A 22,367-nucleotide genomic window follows, 5' to 3' on the forward strand; every position below is an offset into this window, starting at 1 on the left:
TTTTCAGTATGAGTAGAAAACACGGCAGAGTTGTTTCTCTGTAAAAAAACTACTGAAAGTATAGGCCTATGTGTGATACTGAATTGCTGGTTTTCATATACACAATGCATTAACTTAGCAATTACATATCAACTTAAGAACTTCACCACTGATCAGTTCAGAGAAAACATTCAGATAACGTATTAGCCGAGTGTCACCAGACACAGTGCAATGAGACCCTAGAACAAGAGTGGAATTGCTGCCTGCTGAGGTGACAAAGTGGGCATTTAATTACATCTATTCAGACTGGTCTTTTACAGGAAAAGGAAGTATTAGCTGCTTCAGCCCCATTTTCAAAAAAATCCTAAACATTAGTATATATTATCATATTTAACTGCACACACAAAAATGGATAGGACTTGAAAAGAAGCAGAGAGCATAATTAAGCGAAGATGTGTACTGAAATTAAAATCTAAAAGACAAAGTGAGCTTTTACTTAGAACTAAGCTGTGCGTATACATTAGCTTTCCAGGTAATTATGATTTTTACTACAACAAGGTGCCTCTAACAATAGGTATTCACCCATTCTTGGCTGCCTCTTAAAGAGCCCAAATAAACCAACATTGAAGATACTGTATGCAGATTATGCTGTTAGAGTCTAGTCATCTTTTTTTTAATTTTAAAAAAAATAATAAAAATATCCCGCTACCATTTAAGGGTAATCAATATGCTGCACATGATGATAAAAATCTGTAATTCCATGAGATTTCAGCAGATTTGCAGGCATTTTACAACACAGTGATTTATGCTCCCAGCTCTTATTTCTGGAGGGGTGTCAAGGATCACAGATACCTGGCCCGTTAACATCACAAAGGTAGAGTTTGGCATGAACCAAAGCCGCGTTCAATGTTACAGAGAAGACAATGTTGATGACTATAGTATTTAACGTCAACACCCTATCCAAATACTTTGTTAAATATCAACTCTCAGGGCATTAGGAAATCTCAAAAATGCAAGGAATAAAAGCAATGCCTAGGTAGGAGTCACACCTGCATCTCCTCCTAGAGCCTTTACCGCTCTTGACCCTGCAAGGCAGGACACTGGATTAAAGAGGCCACAGCCTGATCAATTCCACCCATATTTCTGTTCTTACTTTGTAATAGAAAGTCCAAACCCTAACTAAGATGCACAGGGAAAGACAGCAAAGAGATGCAATAATGTATCGGACATATTAGCTAACAAAGATGATAAAAAAAAAAAAAAAGGATCTCAGCTGAGTCTGTTAGACTTGTCAGAACAATCATTTACCATAATCATCAGCAAATCAAAAGTTTTTGTTTCTACAAGGTCAAAAAAATTGACTTTCAATAAAAAGCAATTTATTTATTTTTATGTTTTAAGTGCCAATATCATTTCCTGAAATTGTTGCAGACATTGCTCTACAATGTCTGCACCACTTATACCAGGTTATACTAACCTTACACCAGGAGAAAAAAAAAAAAAAAAAAAGTCTGACACATTTCAACATGAACCTTCTTTCCTGATTTTTAGCTGCCTTTTTCCTCCTTTCTTGACACATTCTTCCCTTTCCTATTTGATTTTTCAACTGCAAACCCCTGTGGGATCACTGGAAATTACATCTGTCCTTGGCCAGGATGGGACAAGATGCACTCAAACTTGGCAAGTGCAGTCCAGGCAACTACCGCAGACGCTCAGAGGAGCACGGGAGGCCAAGGCACATGTTATAATCATACCTCACCCAAGGCAGAGGAGCACAACACTAAAGCTACGCCTAGAACTGGCAGCTGGAGGTGAGGAAAATCTGTAACAGCAGCCGTCCTGGTTTCGATGTACCAGTGAAAGACAGCACTGGAAAGAAGTGTTGCAGTGCTTCCTAAGTGCTCAGGAGGAGCATAGTTTAATGAGCTTGGTAACAACACTGGGATTTAAACAGAGATTTGTGCCAGTTCCTCTGCTGGCAAAAATCAACACTGGTCTACTGAAGTGTGCGGAGCAATGGCGACGGGTGTGGTCCGAGACGGTGGATTTTTTGCTGTTGGCACTCAGTTTACTTGGCCATTGCTAACCAATCTGCTAAGGAAATTAAGTAACAATGGTAGCAATTGTTTTTCTATGCAAATTCCCAGGCGTATGCACTGTCTTACTGTGCAGGCAATTCAACATGCATGGATATTGGCTTTTCCTTTCCTCCAACTTAAGCATGGGATGTGACATATATCGCACCTCTTAAGTCCTGTAATCATCTTTCTTCATAATCCAAGGCATTTCTGCTTTCCCTATTAACACAATCTTATCCATTCACTTAAAGGGAAGCTATTTGCCAGGAGACCAACATGCTATTTCCAGTTCTGTCTTCTCCAAGCTTTTATTTTTTACTCATCTGTAAAGCAGGGAAATGCCAACTTTTCCCTCGACTCCTCGAGACGACTATTTGGAAGGCACCACACAAGTGCTCATCAGTCCTCATTTGAGGCATACTGTGAGAATACAGCTACATTAGCTGGTTTCCAGTGAAAACCTAAGTGGGCCTAAAGGTATATACAGGAGGCAAAACTTCATTGTGTATTGTCAGAGGAGAGATTCATTAAGAAATAGTCAGGGTGGACTCTTCAAGATAAGACCTATCAAGAGGGAAGAAAAGGTGGCTGGCACCTCTGATGATAGCCTTTGCAACAGGAGACACCGAGGTGTAGCAAACACATTCTGCTCTCCTGGCTTGCCTGTCCCCACTGCTCCCACCCACATTCTGAACTGCAGCTTTTTCAGCCTCAGAAAACAAATAATTTATATTTGTAAAGTGCTTTTGGAAAGGTCAAGCACTGTGTAAGCACTAAAAGTTATTGCTATGGTAAGGAGATAGAGAAGGTTTTAACGCAGTTGAAAAATACATGCTATTAGTTTCAATAAAGCGTTACACATTCTCATAGCAGAACAGATACTTGTTCTTAGGGTTTAATCCACCTTACTTTTTCTTATACCACAGTTGACAGGAAAAAATATATTTTTTAAAAATCAAAGAAATTTAAGCCAATGTGTAAGATCATTGCTACTACAGAAATCTCTTAATAAAAATTTAGTCAAATGGATCACACAACAATTTTCACCAGGCAGCAGCATATACCTTTATCATAGAAATAATTTATGCAAAAGGATAGAAGCTTATGTAAATGTGTGCATTTTGCACAGCGTATTTGCACAAACACAGTGTATGTTACGTTTGCTCAGAAAAAAAATCATTAAAAAGGAGAAGCAAAACAACGTTCCCCATCAGAGTGTCCATCTGACACTGGTGCTGCTGCCTTTTCTCTAAAAGCACTTTTACCCTCCTGGGCCCTAGCTGAACAGGTTCATTCCAGAGAGCTACAGCTGTCCGGCCACCACACGGCAAGAGGAGCATCATTCAAGAGCAGCAGTCCTATTGTCATCCTCTAACACACTGTCAAGCTCCTGGCACACAACCTGCACACATACACGTAAAACATCACTCTCCTTGATACCAGATTCTTCCATTCCCTCCTCACAGGCCCTTACTGCTATCCCTCTCTACCTGTATCACTCATCATCCACGTTTTTCATGGTCCACGTTTTTTCCACAAGGGCACGTTTCTATTTCTGATGTAGGTAAGATCCTCAGGACATTGGTGGTACCTTTTGCTATAACTAAAACCGGATCGTGGTATCGAAGCAGTTGGTCCAGGAATACATCTACCGCTGCTGAGTGGGCAGAAACAAGGACAATGCTCATAACAGGGCACCCCCATCCAAACCCTTCAGTCACAAAAACGCTTATGACCAGCCTCTCAGTCTGCAACCAGTGCTCCCACTACAGTCAGTTACTGGAACATGGCATCCCAGTACATGCCATGCACAAAGGACAACCTGTGAACACACCTTTTACTTGCAACATCCCAGATATCCAACATTCAGATTCACCACAGATGCCGCATTTTGTGGTTTCATTTTTGTCATATTTCGTTAGCGTAGGGGGCAGGTTATCCCTCAAAATCATTAAAATATGGAACTTCCCACTATGTCATCAGCTGTGTGTGTCTGCTGACTCTTCAATCATATTCTGAAGAACAAGAAATCACAGACATGGAAACCACATTAAAGAAATGGCCTCAATCCAAAAGGAAATAATGGATCGTCCTAAACTATATAACTCAGTAGTAGTTTAATTATAGCTTGTCTAATTATACCTTATGATAATACTCTATGATAACGTAGTATAAAATCAACTCTCTCATATATACATATACACACACAAAACCTATACTAAAAAAACCATCACGCCTGTGCTATACACAAGAAAGTCAGAAGTTCATAGTCAGCCAAGAAACATGCCATATGTCCTCCATACACTTCACCCCATGAAATGCTACCACAACAATCTTCTGAAAAATCCAGCTGTGGCAAAGTGGCGGACAACATATGGTACGCCTCAACTATTTACAGACTTTTTTTTCAGTTTGTGTCTAAGTGTTTGTATATATAACTCTTGGCACCAAGATTTCTTTGGAGAACTACTATTTCCAAGAAAGAAAGAAAAAATATCATCTACCGAAGTCCTAAAAATGCAGAGAATCATAGTGGAATTATACAAGAAACCTGGTTAAATTAGGGTCTTCGTTGTCTTTGGACAGCTCAGACTAAAGACTGGTGAAGTTCACTTTCACTTTGTGTGAGTTCAAATTCACAGGTAAGGTATTTAGATATCTGCCAGAGTCCAAGAAAAACATCAACACAAAAATAGGTTCATAACAGTTTCAAGCCATATATCAGCTGCATAAAGTGTCCTGTAAAACTCCAAGTCAGCATTGAACTGCTGTAGAAATACTCCGCCAATACGCGAAGACATAGGAAAGTAAAAATATTTCCCCCTTTAATCTTCAGATGATAATGGACTTTGTTAAACAGATGCCACCCATCTTTCATTTCAGTTGGCTGAAAGAACGAATTAGATGCACGTTTTCATAATGAAAATGTGAATTCAATGTGAAGCTTTGTCTAACAGGGTTGTGCAGCAAAGCCTAAGCAGAGTTAAGCCATGGTCTCTGAGGGCTCTCCTGGCACAGACTGCTAATGTAGGATAGGGAGTGGCTGTAACTGCATGTGTCCACAGATGTAAGAGGCAAAAGGCCAACAGATAACAAGGAAAGCAGCTGCAATCATAGCTGAGGGGTGAGGGGGGGAAGAAACATAAGTTTCCGATTAGCAAAACCCATAATCACTCAGTTTCCAAGTTAGAAAAATGCCTGATCATTTCCATTTAGCATTCTCAAGAAAGCAAGACTTTTAGTGTACTCTCACACAACAGAACTGCAAGCGTTTAGAAAACCCACTTATACTAGCAGGACAAGCCTACCATCGAAGAGACGAACAGCATCCAGCCATGTGGACCACGCAGAGGACAGCCTGCGGGCCACACCGGACACACGGAACACTTCCATCTGGCCTGTCACCTGGAGGAGATGCAGAACAGCTGCTCTAGCAGTGATCACAGACCTAGCAGCTGAACACCTCCTCTTGGATGCAGCCCGGCATACAACATTGATGATACTTCTGCAGTGGCCTGGGGGACATTTGCTGCCAAGGATGGAGGGAAGCACTTTTCAGGTCCCAGATCCCTCTTTATACCCCATAAACTTGAGCCATCCTATCCCTTAGGCCATATCAAAATAAGTTCCTCCAAACGGATAGTAAACCAAATTTAATTCAATATATAGGCTTACAGAAAAGAGTCTTCCACAAGAAAATGAACTCTATCCATATTTATTTTTAAGTCCCATGGAAACCAATTAAATGAATTAACCTCTCTCCATCAACTTTCTTATTAAGTCTGTCTTAATGTGCAGGAAATGAAGATGGAAGAGGCTAGATCATTTTCCTACTCTAAGCTGTAAAAAAAAATAATTAATGGACAGAGTAATCAGCATAAGCAGTGAAAAACGCTTCCATATTGAAAATATTTTAGTATTAATCAGAAGATACCTAGACTACAGACTCTTCAAAAAGAATCAATTTTATAATTCATCCACCACAGAATCTTAAAATAAAATTGACCGTGTGATAGCGTGCATCCCAGGAATAACTCTATTATTCTCAGATTTTAAGGACAGAGTAACAGAGATGAGCATCGCTTCAGGCTTCCTGTATAACAGTCTACACAAATTACTTCCTTCATATTCAGATTGCAGTTTTTAGAGAAGCTCTTCCTGGACTTCCAACTACTAAACTATAACTAAACATCACCCTATTTCAAGAAGCCTCCTCTTACCTGCACTTGCACTTCCCTGCCTGTTTCTATTTATAAAGTTCCTTTTTTTTTTCCTGTTAAGTCAGACCTTTCCTTTAAAAAAAAAGAAAGAAAAAAAAAAAAACACACAGACCTTTTAAAAAACATTTTCTGATTCCTTAATAAGCTTCTCTCATTTTCTTTAAACTCTCCACAAGCTAACATCATACTTCTCAATGTAAAACAACAGACTGACTCATTCCAGCAAGCCGTCTCACCAAAGAAATATACAGCAGTAAAACCACCTCCTTTATTTCTGCTCAGTACTCCCCCCCACAGAAACATATTGTAGCCCCATTCCTTGTATGAAATAGGGATTGGTCACCTACTACTTCAGTGAGTCACTGTTTTTCTCATGTAGTTTAAGGGTGACCTAAATCTTTGCTTCCTATTCAAGCAATGTTTCATTTAGCTTATAAAATGAACCCTGTACAAGTGAATTCATCTTATTAAGCAGCACAGATCTTTGAAAATAAATTCCTCTTATGTATATACCAACAACCTTTTTGTTCGTGTAGAACCTGAAAGTTTAAGAACTGATTTTTTTAAAAAAGAAGCGAAGGTATTCATGGCCACAGTGCTTTTCACACCGTTATCTGCCAAGGGGTCAAACTGTAACACACACGTGCTATGTAAGAAAGTAGGGGAGATCAAATTTAAAACACAAATACCTCAGAGAGAGGATTTTTTTCTTCCTATGCATACAGTTGAGAGGTTAAAATACCACTAGCTATGAGAAATCTAACGTTAACCTGAAGTCATGTTACAGAATCTGAAATTAATTCAGCTGCCAAGAAATTGTTGCCATCATTTGATACATAGAAAACAAGATCTCCCTTGCTTGGTCACATGAGACAGTGGATTATCAAAGTTCAAAAAACAAAAAGAAGATCAGCAGCATTCCCTTAGGTCAGAGAATAATACCATCAGCTCATGCAATTTGCATTATCTTGGGCGCTGCGGACATAACTAGCTCTTGCTAAGAGTTTCAGTTCTTAATTTCCACAACTGTAGTAAACACTTGTAATCTGAGAATGCATTTTGTGAACGCAGAACTTTTACCTTCCGTGGCCATTCCTAAGATGCAGCCAGCCCGCACACCTGCCTCAGGCACAAGCAAAATCTTATCTGCAGCAGGAACATACTGCCCCCCCAAATTATTCTTCTGTGTCCTACCATTTTTATGCCAGCATTTCAGCATGCTTGGTAGTGCTCATTGGATTTCACTTCTATAAACTTGTCCTGCATTTCCTTGAAAGCGTACAGACTTTCAGCCTTCGCCACGCACACTGGCACGAAGCTTCAATTTTACACACCCACTGCATGAACAGCATGTATAAAAATACTCTTTTTTTCAAACTAGCTACCCCCTATTTCATTTGTCACAGCCAATGACAACTAATAAACACCGATAATTTATTTTAAGCATGAAAAAAAATTTACCTTATTTTTTTTTACAATTTTTCACATCACAACTGATCTAGAGATTGTATACATTGGGTAGGCAAAAATCCTTTAAACCAAAAATCTTTAAAATCTGATAATTACATTTTCTAAGAGCACATTCCTTTCATCAAATTGTGTGAATAATTCAAATTAAGTACAGCCTTCTCTCGTAAATCCACAACTTAATTTTAAGTAATGTTCACCATGAAATCTAAAATCTTTTAGTATCTATGCCTTACTGTACCCAAGCAGTGACATTAACAATTTCATGTCTTGAACTAACACCTAATTTCAATACAGCCTAAGGGGGGTGGAAATAATGGCACACTTGAAACCTCTATCATGAGCCAGAAAGAACTGAAGAGAAAAATCCAAAGAAGTGAGAGTTGCTGAATTGGTGTTTTAAATACACTTCAAATATTTTAAATATTTTAATAAATTAGTCATTGAATATTTGAAAATACAAGGATTAGTTCTCAGATTTTGTAACTGTAGATTATTTTCTTGATCTCCATCACTTGCCTGGTCTGTGCTTTCTAGGGAAGAGTGCTGAAATCACAGTAACAGCCTGAATTACTTACGGATTTAGGGAGAGATTAACCCAGCTTTTCAGTAACGATAGTATTTTCTCAAAAGCCCACAGAGGTCATGACTAGCTTTAATGACATACTGTTTATTACATTCAGGACATTGACAAGACGTGATTTAGATGAATGAGGTACTTCAGCATGGAAAACGTTGTTGGAAATTGTGCGCCTTAGCTCTTCAAAAGACAACAGCCCGTCCCTCCACAGCAATCACAAGTAATCATACTCCTTTACACCAACTCATACACACCACAAAGTAGTCCAGGAGCTCCCAGAAAAGCTATTGTCTTGCTAGAAGTATATGCCACCCCCCTCCTCCTGTGGTTTCAAATCTAGCACGATCTCCCCAACAGATAGAAACCGTGAAGTGTCAGATGAGGATAAAGGATGAGCACAATCCAGAAAGCTAGCTAAAGGGTACAGTTGTTCACATGGTAGGGATTTGGAGACACAGAGCTAACAAGGCATGCAGGGTTAAAACCAGCCCATGAGCACTAAGATCCCAAGGATGAACAAGCTGGAAGGCACACAGTTCCTCTCACTGGAGCAGACCTAGGAGACCTGTTCCTTGTGAAAACATCATTATGCAAGCTGTTGTTCCAGGTACAGCATAAAAAGAAGGTCCCAAATCCAAAGCTGCTAGGCTGAGCAACCAAAGCAAAGGATCTGAGGATCTGCATTGTTCTGGTGAAACAGAAGACTCTCATGCTGCTCCATTTGAACTGACAGAGCCTGAAAGAGAGACAGAAGGTAAAAACAGCATAAAAGGCTGCAATACACGGGGAGTCTATCAAGCTGCTCGCAATATATCCTTACAGTGAATGAAGGGTAAGCACCAGGACAGATGGCAGAAACTTTTAAAGCCTACCAGTGGTCTGCCTTTCTTTTGTAATCAGATGTAGCTGTAGAGATTAGCACAACACAGTAAACAGTTTGAGGATTACACTGAAATTCATCTCTGTATGCATCTACTCCAAGACAAATAAACAAATACAAAATATATTCGGTTTCATCTCCAGACAGGATACCATTTCAATTTCCATCAAATCTGACCTCTCCAGTAAATGCCACTCAGTAGAAAAAACCCTCAGGGCATTAAATGGACAAAGTAAGGTACACAAACGCACCATTCTAGTACAGCACACGACTCCACGGATCTTCAATTGATTTTGAAAACTAGATTCGTGACAAAACATTGCACCCTTTATAAAAATCTTCCCAGAATAATATGACAGGCTCTGACCTAGCATGCATTACAGGAAAAACACCTGTTCATTCTTCATGCATTGATGAACTAGTGTCAAAAATCTGGTTAACAGAGAAAGAAAATCCCACATATTCATGGCAAAATATCTCCTGAAGTAATTTCACCTATACATATTGCAGTGACTGGCATCTTTCCCTTAATACCATGAATGTATGTAGAATGTAATTTTGTGCAGTAATATTGACTTCACTAGAAGCGTATTTTGAGTAAGGATTGTAGGACAGGGAATAAAAAGAATCACATTTTGTTCATAATAGCTTTTGACTTGGGAATCCAGAAGACATCCAAGCAGCATATTCTCGTTAATTTACTTTGATATGTGAAGATAACTCCAGGGAAATAAAAATAATACATTCAAGGATTCTTTCCACCACTCCTATAATTGTTTCTATTGTCACAGATTCATTAAATCCCTCTGGTAAACCCCTAAGTATTATAGGTCGGCAGTATTCAAGATAATAAAGTAGCCCATGAAACTACTTTCCTGAATAACATTCATTCATAATTGATAAATTACAAAAGGTCTTTCTAATAATACACATATACAGTAACCAGAGCACAACTGAAGCGCAATCAGCACAGACTGAAGCACAACTAACATGAACAAAGGCAAAACTACCACAGTGCCAACGCAAGAATCCCAGCTTTAAAAAGAATACTTCACCCTTGAGTCATTCTGTTGCACCCAGCCTACCAGTTCTAGCTGAAATTTTAATTCCAATTAACAGGTGCATTTTCTGCACACAAGGTCAGTAAGATGTTTTTCATTACAGGAACACAGCAATGCACATCTGTCTGACACAGCAAACCAAATTCATTTTATATGTAAACATGCTCTTGAATAATCGCTGTAGTGCCCTGCCCAAACTGTTTTCTAAAATAAACACACACAAGGAGTTTTTTGCTGTTATTACTGTGCCAAACACTCACACCAGATCATTTTTTCCCCACTCACTCTAATATTTATTCTTTATGTTCTCCACTATAAACTGTGATCAGCTACAGTTCAGAAACGTAACATGCTTTCTAAATCTTAGCATAAAGACTGGAGTACTGAAACTTACCCTTCCATGTGCCTGTTAAGCTTCTCCTGACACAAAGACTCCCTTGCTTTATTTCTAAGCTCATTTTCTACTAGAGCAACAAACCACCTAAAACACTTTGGTAGGAATGCACACTATTTGAATACAAATATTTGTATTTCTTATTCTCTACTAATTGGTAAGAGTTTTGCTATTGTACAGAAAAAGAGATGCCTCTATCCAAAGTTTTCTCCTACTTCTTTTAACACACCTCCTTAAACCAGAGGTATCAGGGAGATGTTGAATGGCAACAGAGCACAGTTTACTATTTTCCCCATCTTCAGCTGGGTATCTGTAACTGGGATCCTTCCTTCCGTCACTTACACCATATCCAGCCCAATACAGAGTCGATTATGTCGGCACGGCTTCTGTTCTTCCAAGCACTTAGATGCATTAGTTCAAAGCAAAACCAATTAATCTGGATCTTCTTGACAACAGGATTTGTTTGGGCTTTCCCCATCCTTTTCTGACACTACACAACAAAAAAGTCGACTGGCCTTCTTTGCTTCTACCCATAGTTTTGCTGGATGTCAATGAAAACAGACTAATTGAAACACAATACCTGTTACCTTTTCAGTCAAAAGCCGAGTTTAATACAAACTGCACACCTGCAACATGCTTCCTTGATGACTTCAGGTAAACAAGTATTAAAAACAGAAAGCCAAAACCTCAGTTGGTGTAAATGGATACAGCATGTGGACTTAAATCAGTTCCCATCAGGCAGGTGTCAATCCAATGCCCTGAATGAGTGCTCCATCCTACGCTTTTGGAAAAGGTGATATAAAAATAACCCAGGGGGAGGGAGGAAGACCACCAAAAAAACCCAAAACCAAGCAAACAAAAAAAACCCCACAATAACCAAAAACAAAAGAAAAAAAAAAATTCAAAAACTGAAGGAAACCACTCAGTTGGTTTTTTTTCTCACATACCATTATAAGCACCAGATCTAACAAGGTCTAGTTACCTACAGATTTGCACATTGTGGTTAGCTCATTTTAATGTCTTAAGAAGCTCCCAGCAGACAGGACACACACAAGATGCCTCTGCCAGGCTGACTCTTTGATGCTAATCATAGAATGAGCTCACCAGGCAGCTTTTCTCTCAGCTTCAGAACTTACATGAGTCTCTCTCTCCCTCTCTCCGCACCCTCCAATTTCTCAAAACTTATTAATTCTTTAATTAAATTTTAAGACTTCCATTCTTTTGTCAAATATTGCTGAAAGCAATGAACAAGTTCAAAAGTATCTGGTGCAGATTAATATACAAACAATATACCAGGACATTAGGATAGCAAATATCGTTCCCATAGGAAATCAGGATAAGCTATTGTCACCATACTGTGCTTTCATCTATCCTCCGAACAACACAATTTACCAAAGGTTTGCAAGCTTCATGTTTAACTTCCAGGACAGAAAACCAGTTTCAAGAGGAACAGAGGAGAACCAACCATGTAACAAGCGAGAGGTGCAAAGGCACTGTAGTTCATAAGCTATTGCATTGCCTGCCTACTCCATCCTTCCTTCATTCAGCCGCGGGCAGTCGCTGTTCAGCCTAACAAATACAAAGCCAAACAGGAGCTACAAGCAATAGGTGCACTTGGCTCCACGGAAGGAAGCAATGCTATAACACTAGCTGAGGATCTAGACCCACAGGCATACATTTGCAAACCGCTTTTAATTCCTTCATTATTTATTACTCAAAAAAACCTCCATAGATTTCATATAGTTGCTGCTTTTACTGTCTAAATTAGAAATAAGCAGTGGTTCCTAAAAACTAGTAATAAAAACCTGAGCAACAAAAGGAGTTCAAACTCCTGTATCTTTATCCTTATCTTGAAACAGTTGTTCAGTTCCTTACAGTTCCTCACCAATAGTTCTCATGCCTCTCTCAAGCTGTTCCATGTCAAGTCAAGTCTTGTTTTATTTTAACTATACAAACTCTTTATGACAAGGACATAGCCTATATTTAGAAAATGCTGCATAAAGTGCTGTGTAAGTGTTTTACGATTTCTCTGGTGTTCATCTTCAGCATTTTGGAAGTCACATGCATTGTCCTGGGCAATTGCAAACTATAAGGAAAAAAGAATCACTGACATGAGAAAAGATAGCTTCCTTTTATACATATTTTTCCCTTAACTATTTTCAAAGCATAAAGAATCACAATAAAATAGCTACAACTGTAGAATCTCAATCAATTTCAAATAAAAGCATGAGAAATTAGAAGCTCTAAAAATCTCACACCCTTTTTCAATGGTAACTTCTTGCTTACCTTCTTCCATGAATAGTATCAGCCTAAGGCCCTCTTAAACTAAGGCTACAAATACTGTGTGTATTGCTACTACACAGCTTTCAGAAACAGCTTGCCTACAACGTATTAAACTCCATAAAACCAGGATGAGTAGTATTTTTTTGTTTTGTTATTTTCTCTCCCCGGTTATTAAGCATTTAGAGATCTCAGAACAGATTTTTAAGTCTATGAATTTATGTTTGGATTTTACTGTACTAGACAATGAAATGAAAAATATATTTTTTCTGAACGATTCACTATTCCACATCTAGAATAGAGTGTAAACTTCCACTGAAAGCACCACAGCTCCCATTCTGACTTTCACAAGAATATTTGTTTTATTTTTATATATATATATATGTATACGTATGTATGTATGTATGTAGTATTTACCCCAGAAAATTAATCCCTACAATGTCTAGGGAATATTACTTCTCCCTGTAAGCAACTCACAGAATGGGTTAGCTAAAAACTTCATTCAAGTCTCAGTAATGCCCTAGTTCTCTTCATCTGCTAACACTCTTGATTTGAAACCGTTACAGGTATAAATTATATGCATCTCTTCACAAAGATGCAGATGCATAATCAAGTTATTAGGCCTTTAGCTACGCCACATAAGGCACCTGCATGCTCTCAGCTTGTGTCAAGCACTAAACGAAAAAAGTTCAAACTAACTTTTCTGTACATTAAAAATACACACAAGTGTAGCACAGCTGCAGATGTGACAGTCTAAAACAGCCTTTTAGCTTCTGGTTCTGATTTCGGCCTGTTAAAAGTTCAGCCTACAACAAACCCTATCATTAACAGACGATCGCATGTTCCTCCCTTATTAACAGCAATGAGCAAGTACTACAAACTGGTGTGAAATTTGCTGAGACCCTGCCACAGACACGTCAGCCACCAAAACCATATTTGACCAAGATCAGGGTGTTAAGAGGAAGGCTTAGAGAGGATAGAGATTACCTCATGCCTAATGTGACTAATCCCTGAATTTCTTCTAACAGCCTTTTTGTGGTAGAGCAGAACAAAGGCACAGAGCTGGGAGAACATAACAGCTGACTTCTCTTTCATTTCCCACCACCCCTCCTCTGCGTCTTTTTCTTCCCCATCTGAGCAGATGCCCCAGAGTTTAGCTATAAAATAAAGATTAGCAGATAAAAAGAATCCATTTGTGGTGTCAACTTAACAGCTGACAAACTGATTTCTCTATATTCCTTTCACTTCCTCCTCATCCACTCCATATGCATGTTTTCTGCAACTTTCTTCTCAATTTTATTTTGAAACAGTTTTTCCAAACCTTATATTCTTCCTTATACTTTCCCATTATTCATCAACGTCTGAAAGTTTAAAATCCAGGTAATCATTTTAACATCCCTGGTCTTTTTAACCTCCGCTCCAGCTGGACTTCATAAAAACCTGAAATGCCTTGTTTCCCACCTAATAGTAGTTCAGAATAGGTGCCTATAGGCAGAGAACACTTTATTTTCAGACATAGTGAATTTATTCCTACCAGTTCTATTTGCAGTGTCTTGACCACTGTAAAATTCCTACTCCTAGTCTTCTGGACTCCCAATTCAGTGTAAGAAAAATGCTGATAACCTAATTTTTAGCGGTAATAAGAATTTAATGATAGAAAAAAAACATCAAAACAGTACATGCTCAGTAACTTTTGAAAATTAGTCCTTGACAAAAGTAAATGCTGTACAAAGCAAAGTAACAGACACTAAATTATTATTTCAGGGTATACTCAAGGCTTCATTAAAGTCAGTATCAGTTTTGCCACTGGCTTACGGGGTCAACATTTCTCACACAGCTTATAGCTGCTACATTAAAAAAAAGGGTTCAAAACATTAACAAGTTAGGATGCTTGCATCTTCTACCCACAGTATAATCACCACACTAACTATAGCTACAAAACAGTAGAGAATTCACACAAAAAAAAACCGCATTATTTTGCTGCTCACACTGAGGGCAGAACCTGCTGTCACGCTCCTTATAGCGCATCTACTTTCATGTTGGGGAAACAGCAAAGCCAAAAGACAATAGAAGATACCTACATGGCTCTCCCACCACAGGATCCTTGGCAGCTCATTAACCTCTACCAGAAGGAACACAGGTGGAATAATTAGAATGCCTTCACAGACTGCCTCTGGAAGACATACAGGCTCGCCTTCATATACTATATATTTTTTTTCCTCAAACAGCCAAGTAGTCATGCAACAAGTGATATTACTGCAGCTTTTACATTTCTACATGCCCACCGAAACTAACATTTGTGTTGCATGGTATGAATTTGTAAATGCCATTTCTTAGAGACACTGTGTGTCCCAAATAATAATTGTTTAAAGCATCAAAAATATTAAAAATTTAATATGTATGGATATTTACTGTCTATAGCTACTTTGTAATTTTAAGCACCTGTGCTGTTTCAGCTGGGATAGGGTTAATTTTCTCCTCGGTAGCTGGTGCAGTGCTGTGGTTTGGGTTCGGTGTGAGAACACTGCTGGCAGCACACGGGTGGGTTTGGTTGCTGCTGGGTGAGGGTCAGACCCAGCCAAGGGCTTTTCAGTTTCTTGGAAACTGGGAGGGGACACAGCCAGGGCAGCTGGCCCGAACTGGCCAAAGGGATATTCCATACCACAGAATGTCACACCGAGTATATAAGCTGGAGGAAGAAGGATGGGGGTCCAGGACGTTCGGCGTTACAGCATTTGTCTTCCCAAGGCACCATTACACGTGACTGATCCCGGCCTTCCTGCGGATGGCCGAACACCTGCCTGCCCATGGGGAGTGGGGAATGAATGCCTTGTTTCGCTTTGCTTGTGCACTCAGCTTTTGCTTTACCTATTAAACTGCCTTTTTCTCAGCCCACAAGTTTTCTCACTTTTACTCTTTCAATCCTCTTCCCCATCCCACTGTGGTGGGAGCAAGCAGCAGTGTGGTGTTTGGTTGCTGGCTGGGGTTAAGCAAAACAGCACAACTGATACCTTGCACTCACAGCTGAAGGCATGATCCGCTCTCAAGGTATCTGAGAGGTCTGTGAATCTTAAAAGAACGTACACTGACTTGCAGCATCACTCCAAATAAACAAGGAGAAAGCCACATCATTTAGCCTAATGCCATTTTCTGCCAGTCACCTCCCTTCAGCAACATCTAGAGAAAAAAACTAACTTATGATTGGAAGAATCTGCTTACCAAGGCAGTTTATTGATATTTCTGAAAATTGCAGATGAAATCAGCTTGTTAGCACTTTCATCCTTCCAATACATAGATTAGGTTCTTATTTAAAGCTTCTGTTTTAACAGCAGAATAAATATTATTTTTCTTGAACAGACTAAAGTATGGTGACAATAAAAATGAAAGGCAATCTGATTTTTGGTAGGACCATTATGCTATTTCCACTGGACTTGCACTACACGTTCAGTTGGTCATCAAGAATTCAGCCTGCGTATTTTAAAGTTATAAAATCTGTTAATACAGTCACCAAGGTTCCTATTCAAATTCATAGCAGTTCTGCCACCTGCTTAAATGGCCAAAACTTCTCCAAGAATTGATCAAAGCTTTGCTCTTCTCCTCTCTCCTCACCAGCCATATAGTAAAAAACACTAAATAAAACAATAAACAAACATATGATCCAGAACACTTCAGAAATACACCCCCCAAGACTGGCACTACACTAAATATAGCTAGAAGACACCGCAGAATTTGGAACTGCTATCTAGTACAGAGAACAAAATACGAAGTACCAAATGCTGCTGTATTTGCTTACTGCCAGAGGTGGCCGAAGCTGGTGACCTTAGCACACTGCACACCCCTCCTACCACATACCCGCTGGAGGCAACACCATCTCTCTCAGGGTCTGAGACTTTGCTGGCATGGCTAACAATGACGGGTTAACACCACTGGAAGGTGCAGTTGCACAGATGTCATTGCTTCACAGGTTCTGCTTCAAATGACAAGGTTTAGACTGTGTCACAAGCAATATACAGGTAAGGAACCTGTTGAATATTTCTGTGCTCTCACCCAAATCCAAATCTCACTGTGCTATACAAAATCAATAACTTACTTGAGAGCTGCTATTTTTACATTAAAACATTGGAAAAGATCACATCACGATAGCACATCAAAGAAGGAGCAGGAAAGAGGCCCAAAAACAAGAGTAAGAGATGCAAAAAACAAAGATGAAAGGCAGAGCTGCAAACGCTCTAGGAACTAACCAATATATTTTCAGAAGCAATGATTTGCATTACCAAAGCATATCGGCAAAGAGTATATTTTAAAGCTTCCTGTCAGTCTGTCAGAACCAGTTCCTCACACTGGAAAACAGCTGTGACCCTCAGAAGCATTACTGAGCTGGATCTCAAATTCCTGATACACTAGAGCATTATAAAAAATTAAGTGGTATTTCCTTAAATAATGTAAAAGTGTCATTACATTCTAGGAGTGCTGAACTACTTATTTCAAACTTAACAACAAAAATAAAGTCCAGGAAAAACTTCTTCTCTTAGACTGAATAATCCGCTAGTAATTAGTCTTAAGGGAGAAAATGCTGCATAACTTTACACCCAAATCGTGCAACTGGCTCTGTAGGAAGTTTCCATATCTATGCCAAATTATCAAAAAAAGCTGTACTAACACAGTTAGGTCATTAAGATAAGACTCTGGGACTTGAGATGCATATTCCAGTTTAACTGTCTTTTCTCTACCGCAAATCAACGGTGTGACTTCGATGCAAGCACTGCTTCAATCCAGGAAAAAAATAATTACACATTCACACCTCAATACTCACAGAGGCTTTCACAGTAATAATCAGGGCAAAAAAATAGCACCAGCTATACTCAACTTAGAACACTTGGATAGAAAAACATCATCGCTCAGCTCTTACAACACACCTCAGTAGTGTGTTGGGGGTCTTTTTGTGTGTATGCACAGAATTACAAAAAGCACGCAGACTGTAGTGCACATTTTAAAATCTTGTGGCTTCTTCCATACCCAGGACTTTTTTGCTTTAACTTATTTCTTGCCCGTGGTTTCTTGTCCCTTACGCTATTTTATTTCATTTTAAAACTATTCTGTACAACACAGATCATATTTCAGGTAAAAGCAGCAGACTTTGTAGGAAACATTAACATTTTGTTGCCATACAGTGGAGAAATGATACTACAAATGATACTACAGTCTTCAGTCACAGAGTGTGTGAGTTCATATCATCTACACAGTATCTACACTGTCCGTGTAACTGCAGTGAGACCAAGTTGAAAAGCAGTAAGTAACCACATGTTTAACTGCCAAACAGCTACAGAGGTTTAATACAATTGCATGCAAAATATATAGCTGCATCTTCCATAATCTCAAAAGTTAGAGGCCTTTGCTGAAGCATAGAAATATACATGAAATGTTACCGGTACAAATCACACTTCACATTTTAAGTGCTTCCAAGTTCTGTATTTTACATGCCACCTCACACAGCCAGCACATTCAATAACTAAGATCTAATAAAAAGCATATTTACTTTATCAAGATAACCCAGTTTACTGTCATTGCAGAAAGCTGCCAAATAAATGCAATAATGAGAGAAAAACCTGATGAAGCTGCATAGTCATTTCTCAGGAAACAAACTCAGCCTCTCCGTGCCATTATTTATGAATACATTTCCTTTTGTTTCCCCCTCCTGTGATGAGCCTCTCGAAATGCAGCACAACTACTTGCAAGGGGAAGACCTGAGGCACTTAATCTTATAACAAGCAGTAACTTCTGCAAGATAGAGGATATAGTTCAGTTCTTCTCCCTAACAAGCTGGTAGTTATTCCAAAAATAAACTGCACTGCTTATTAATTTGACTTGAAGTGTCTATAAGGTTTCTTCTCCATTAATACTTTCACCGACACACAAATGCTATTTCATCTCATGCTTTGCTTGTACTAACCTCAGAAAAACAACTGTGCAGCTTTCACTTTTTACTTTGCCTCAAAGGTCTGTAACACCTAGTAAATGAACACGCTCCTTGCATTAGGACACCTCCAGAAGTACAGTGAAAATCCAGGAACTTAAACTCTAGGAAAATGTCATGTACCCAGAATGTGTAGATTTGTTATGCTTTTCAAAATCCACCATTAAGTTTATTTTGACAAAATACATTTCTCAGTGACTGGTATCTGCGCAATTTGCAACAGCACCTAAAACCTATACATTGACCTTATGCAATTCTGACCTTCCAAATATTCCAGATGGGCGAATCCAACAAAGCCACGGTATCTTCCACAAACCTCCATGAAGGAGTGGGAATTTGTCCAGATGAAGCAACATCACCACCTCTCTCTTGCAATTTACGGAACAGTCTATCTAGCAAACGAGAACATTGCCAAATTTATTTTAAGTTGTTCAACGTCCAGCTACTAACTACAAAGGCTTATGTGAGGCATTCGGCTTGAATCAAGAAGGAGAAATTCAACCACACACAGCTTACGCAGCATGCGAGATCATGCTCTCATACAGCCACATGCTTATAGCTGAGGATACAAGATGCTTTTTCAGCATCTCCTGTGACTAACAGACTGAAATACTAAACACTGTCTGCTGTAACCCAGGCATGGTACATACCCTATGTGCTGTTCCAGGTCCTCCTTCTGGTACAGCTCCCCATGTCTATCGCCCTACTCAGGCCTGCACCAAGGTCTCCAGAAGGCAGGCCTTGCTTGAGCCAGTGTGCACCAGCTATTCCAAAAAGTCCTGCCAGGAACTATAGCCAGGGCTACAGGACTTCACCCTGTGGGCTGGCTGACAGACAACTTTCCCACTTTAAATTCCCTCGCCAAACTGCTGCCGAAAGCTGCTGCGCTTAGTATACCCACAAGCTGAACTGGGGAAGTTCTTCAGATGACAGGGACCATTGCACGCTGGACTCCAAGGGTTAAAGGAACCACAACTTGCAGAATGTATCCTTGTTTGTATGATGCACTTTAGGCAGATCCTGGACAGACATGCATTACCTTCTCCTGAGACAGTGCTGCCTATTTAGGGGACGTTGCTCTCCATTTGGTATGCTAGAGATTAATAGTAACATCAGGGTAAAAAGAGTTGTCATCATCATGTTTCCAAGAGGACTTTCTAAGGCTAGTCATTCCTCTGGGTTATTCCAGGTCTGAGACAGCCCTTCCCATTTCCATTTCTAAGAAAAAATTCTTGAAATATTTTTTACTGTTTCTGCAATAATTCCCTGTCCTGCAGCAGCCTCAAAATTCATGGCTAAAGCAAACTGGTGCAGAGATGATCAACGCAAGAAAATTGTACGTACTATTTCTAGCTAGATAAATACAAACATCGCTGTCCTTCACACCAACTGCATTTGTACTACAGACACACATACAACAAGGAGTTGTAAAGAGGACAAGAACCCTCCTGAATGATTAGGCGCAATGTCTTTGCTATCTGAGCTTTTCCAGTTCATTAATATTTCACTTTTATATATTCCTCAGCTGCTTTTACAACATGCTCCTTTCTCTCCTTCTTAAGTATGAGCAAAGAGAATTGTTTGAAGTAACTAGTAGACCTTGCCTCACATCCCCACCTCCGCGCCCCCTGAGAGTTTAACACTTCAAGTGCAATATATACCAGATAGAAAAACACATCTGGCGTAGAAAAGGATAAGAGGAGATTCTGAGTCTCCCCTCTAGTTACATACAACTATAAAGGTATGCAATAAAAAATAAAACGAACTGCCGTTTCTCTCTATGCCAAGACACTTACTGCTGCCGATTTCAAAGACGAGACAAACATGAAGCTGAGGGGGGGTGGAGGTGTCCCTTCCCTGTGGAAAAGCAGAACCACCCAGTTCCTTTGCAAGACAACTCTCAGCAACATTCTTTTCCTTGCCAAGAGTGAAAGCCAGCCTCTTTCAGCCAGGAGAAGCAACATGAAAACTATCTAGAGGAAATACAGGATTTTCACAAACCTTTTCCATAATAAGCACTACCATCACCATCTGCTCCACTTTTTAAGCATACCATGCGATGCTGGAAAACACAGGCAGCACCTTCCAGCCTCCGGCTCCAAACCCAACCCACGGCAAAGGCCACCCACGGCCGCCAGTGCCCCGGCCCTGCCCACCCACATCTCCCGAGCCGCTCCTCCGTGTCATCCCCACAGCTTCGCTGCAGGATGCTTCATCAGCGCGGGGCGGACACGCCAAAAACAAACAAGGAAAAAAAAAAAAAAAGGCAAGGAGAAAAAAAAAAAAAAAAAAGCAGCACCTGATCTTTCTCCCCTTCACCTGCGGCAGCGAGGCCGGAGCAGGCTCCCCGCCCGAGGTGCAGCCGCCGCGGCACAGGCTCCCCCCGCTGCGCCCCAGGCCGCGCCCGCCGGCCCCGCAGCGCCCCCGGGCCGCCCCCTCCTGCACCGCGGCCCCCGGGGCGCTGCCCCTGCCCCGGGTGACACCTGCGGGCGCCGAGCCCGTGCCCGCCCCGCCACAAAGGCGCCAGCGCCGGTGTCGTGTGTGCCGTACCCCCCCCCCCCCCCTCGCCCCCCGCTGCCCGGCCGCCCTCGCTAATCCCCGCCGCTACCGGAGCGCGGCTGCCGGGGATCAGCGCGGAGCTGCGGCACCGGCAGCCCCGACCCTCCGCCGCCGCCGCGGGTCGGCGCAGGGCAGCCGGCAGCCGCCGCCCCGCCGGAGGGAAGGCGAGGCCAGGCTGGGGGGGCCGCCCGCGCCCCGGGGCGACACCCGCCCGCGTCACCTCGGCACCTGGGAGGCGAGGCGGCCTCCACCGCCGGCACCCCTGCCCGCCCGCATGCCGCCCCGGGCTCCGCACGCCCCGCGGCCTGGGCCGGCTGCCCCTCACGCCGCGCCGGCCAGCTCAGCCCGGCGGCACCGCCCGGAGGGGACGCGTTACCTGGCCGGGCTCCGCCAGCGCCCGGGGCGCTCGCCGTCCGCCGGCGGGGGCTGGGGTCCCGCCTGGCCCCCTGCGGCGCCGCCCCCGCCGCGCTGGCTGGCTGGGTGGCTGGGTTCCTGCGTGTCCCCGGCGCGGGGTGACAGATCCGTCCGGAGCGGCTGCGCCCCAGGCCGGCGGGCGGGCAGTCAGGCGGGCGGGCAGCGGGCGGGCATGCTGCGGCCGGGCGGGCGTGTGTGCCTGCGTGTGCGTGTGTGTGTGCGCGGCGGGCGGCGTGTGGGGCGGGCGGCGGCGGGCGGGGGCGGGCCGGGGCGGCGCTTCCGCGCGTGTGCCGGTGCGGGGCGCGGGTGCCCGCGGCGTAATGCGGGGCGGCCCGTGCGCGCGGGTGTGTAATGCTGCGCGCCCCCGCGTCTCTCCGTGCCCGCGCCCGTGCGTGCCCCCCCCGCCGCGCTGCCACCTGCCGGCGCAGCCCCCGGTGACGGGGCGCGGGGGCGGCCGGGGCGGGCAGCTCCCGGGGGGGAC

General features: G+C 41.9%; 1 protein-coding gene across 3 annotated transcripts in view; it reads right to left on the reverse strand.

The window, feature by feature from the left end:
• CCSER1 (coiled-coil serine rich protein 1) overlaps positions 1–22,079 on the reverse strand; it is a 708,879-nt gene extending 686,800 nt beyond the window's left edge. For all 3 annotated transcript variants that reach the window (XM_040599449.1, XM_040599460.1, XM_040599455.1), the window contains exon 1: positions 21,849–22,079. The gene's annotated coding sequence lies outside the window, so the exon portion shown is untranslated. The remainder of the gene's footprint in view (positions 1–21,848) is intronic.
• Between the last annotated feature and the right edge of the window lie 288 nt (positions 22,080–22,367).

Source organism: Falco naumanni, chromosome 1 (genome assembly GCF_017639655.2).
Source record: "Falco naumanni isolate bFalNau1 chromosome 1, bFalNau1.pat, whole genome shotgun sequence".
Taxonomy (NCBI): domain Eukaryota; kingdom Metazoa; phylum Chordata; class Aves; order Falconiformes; family Falconidae; genus Falco; species Falco naumanni.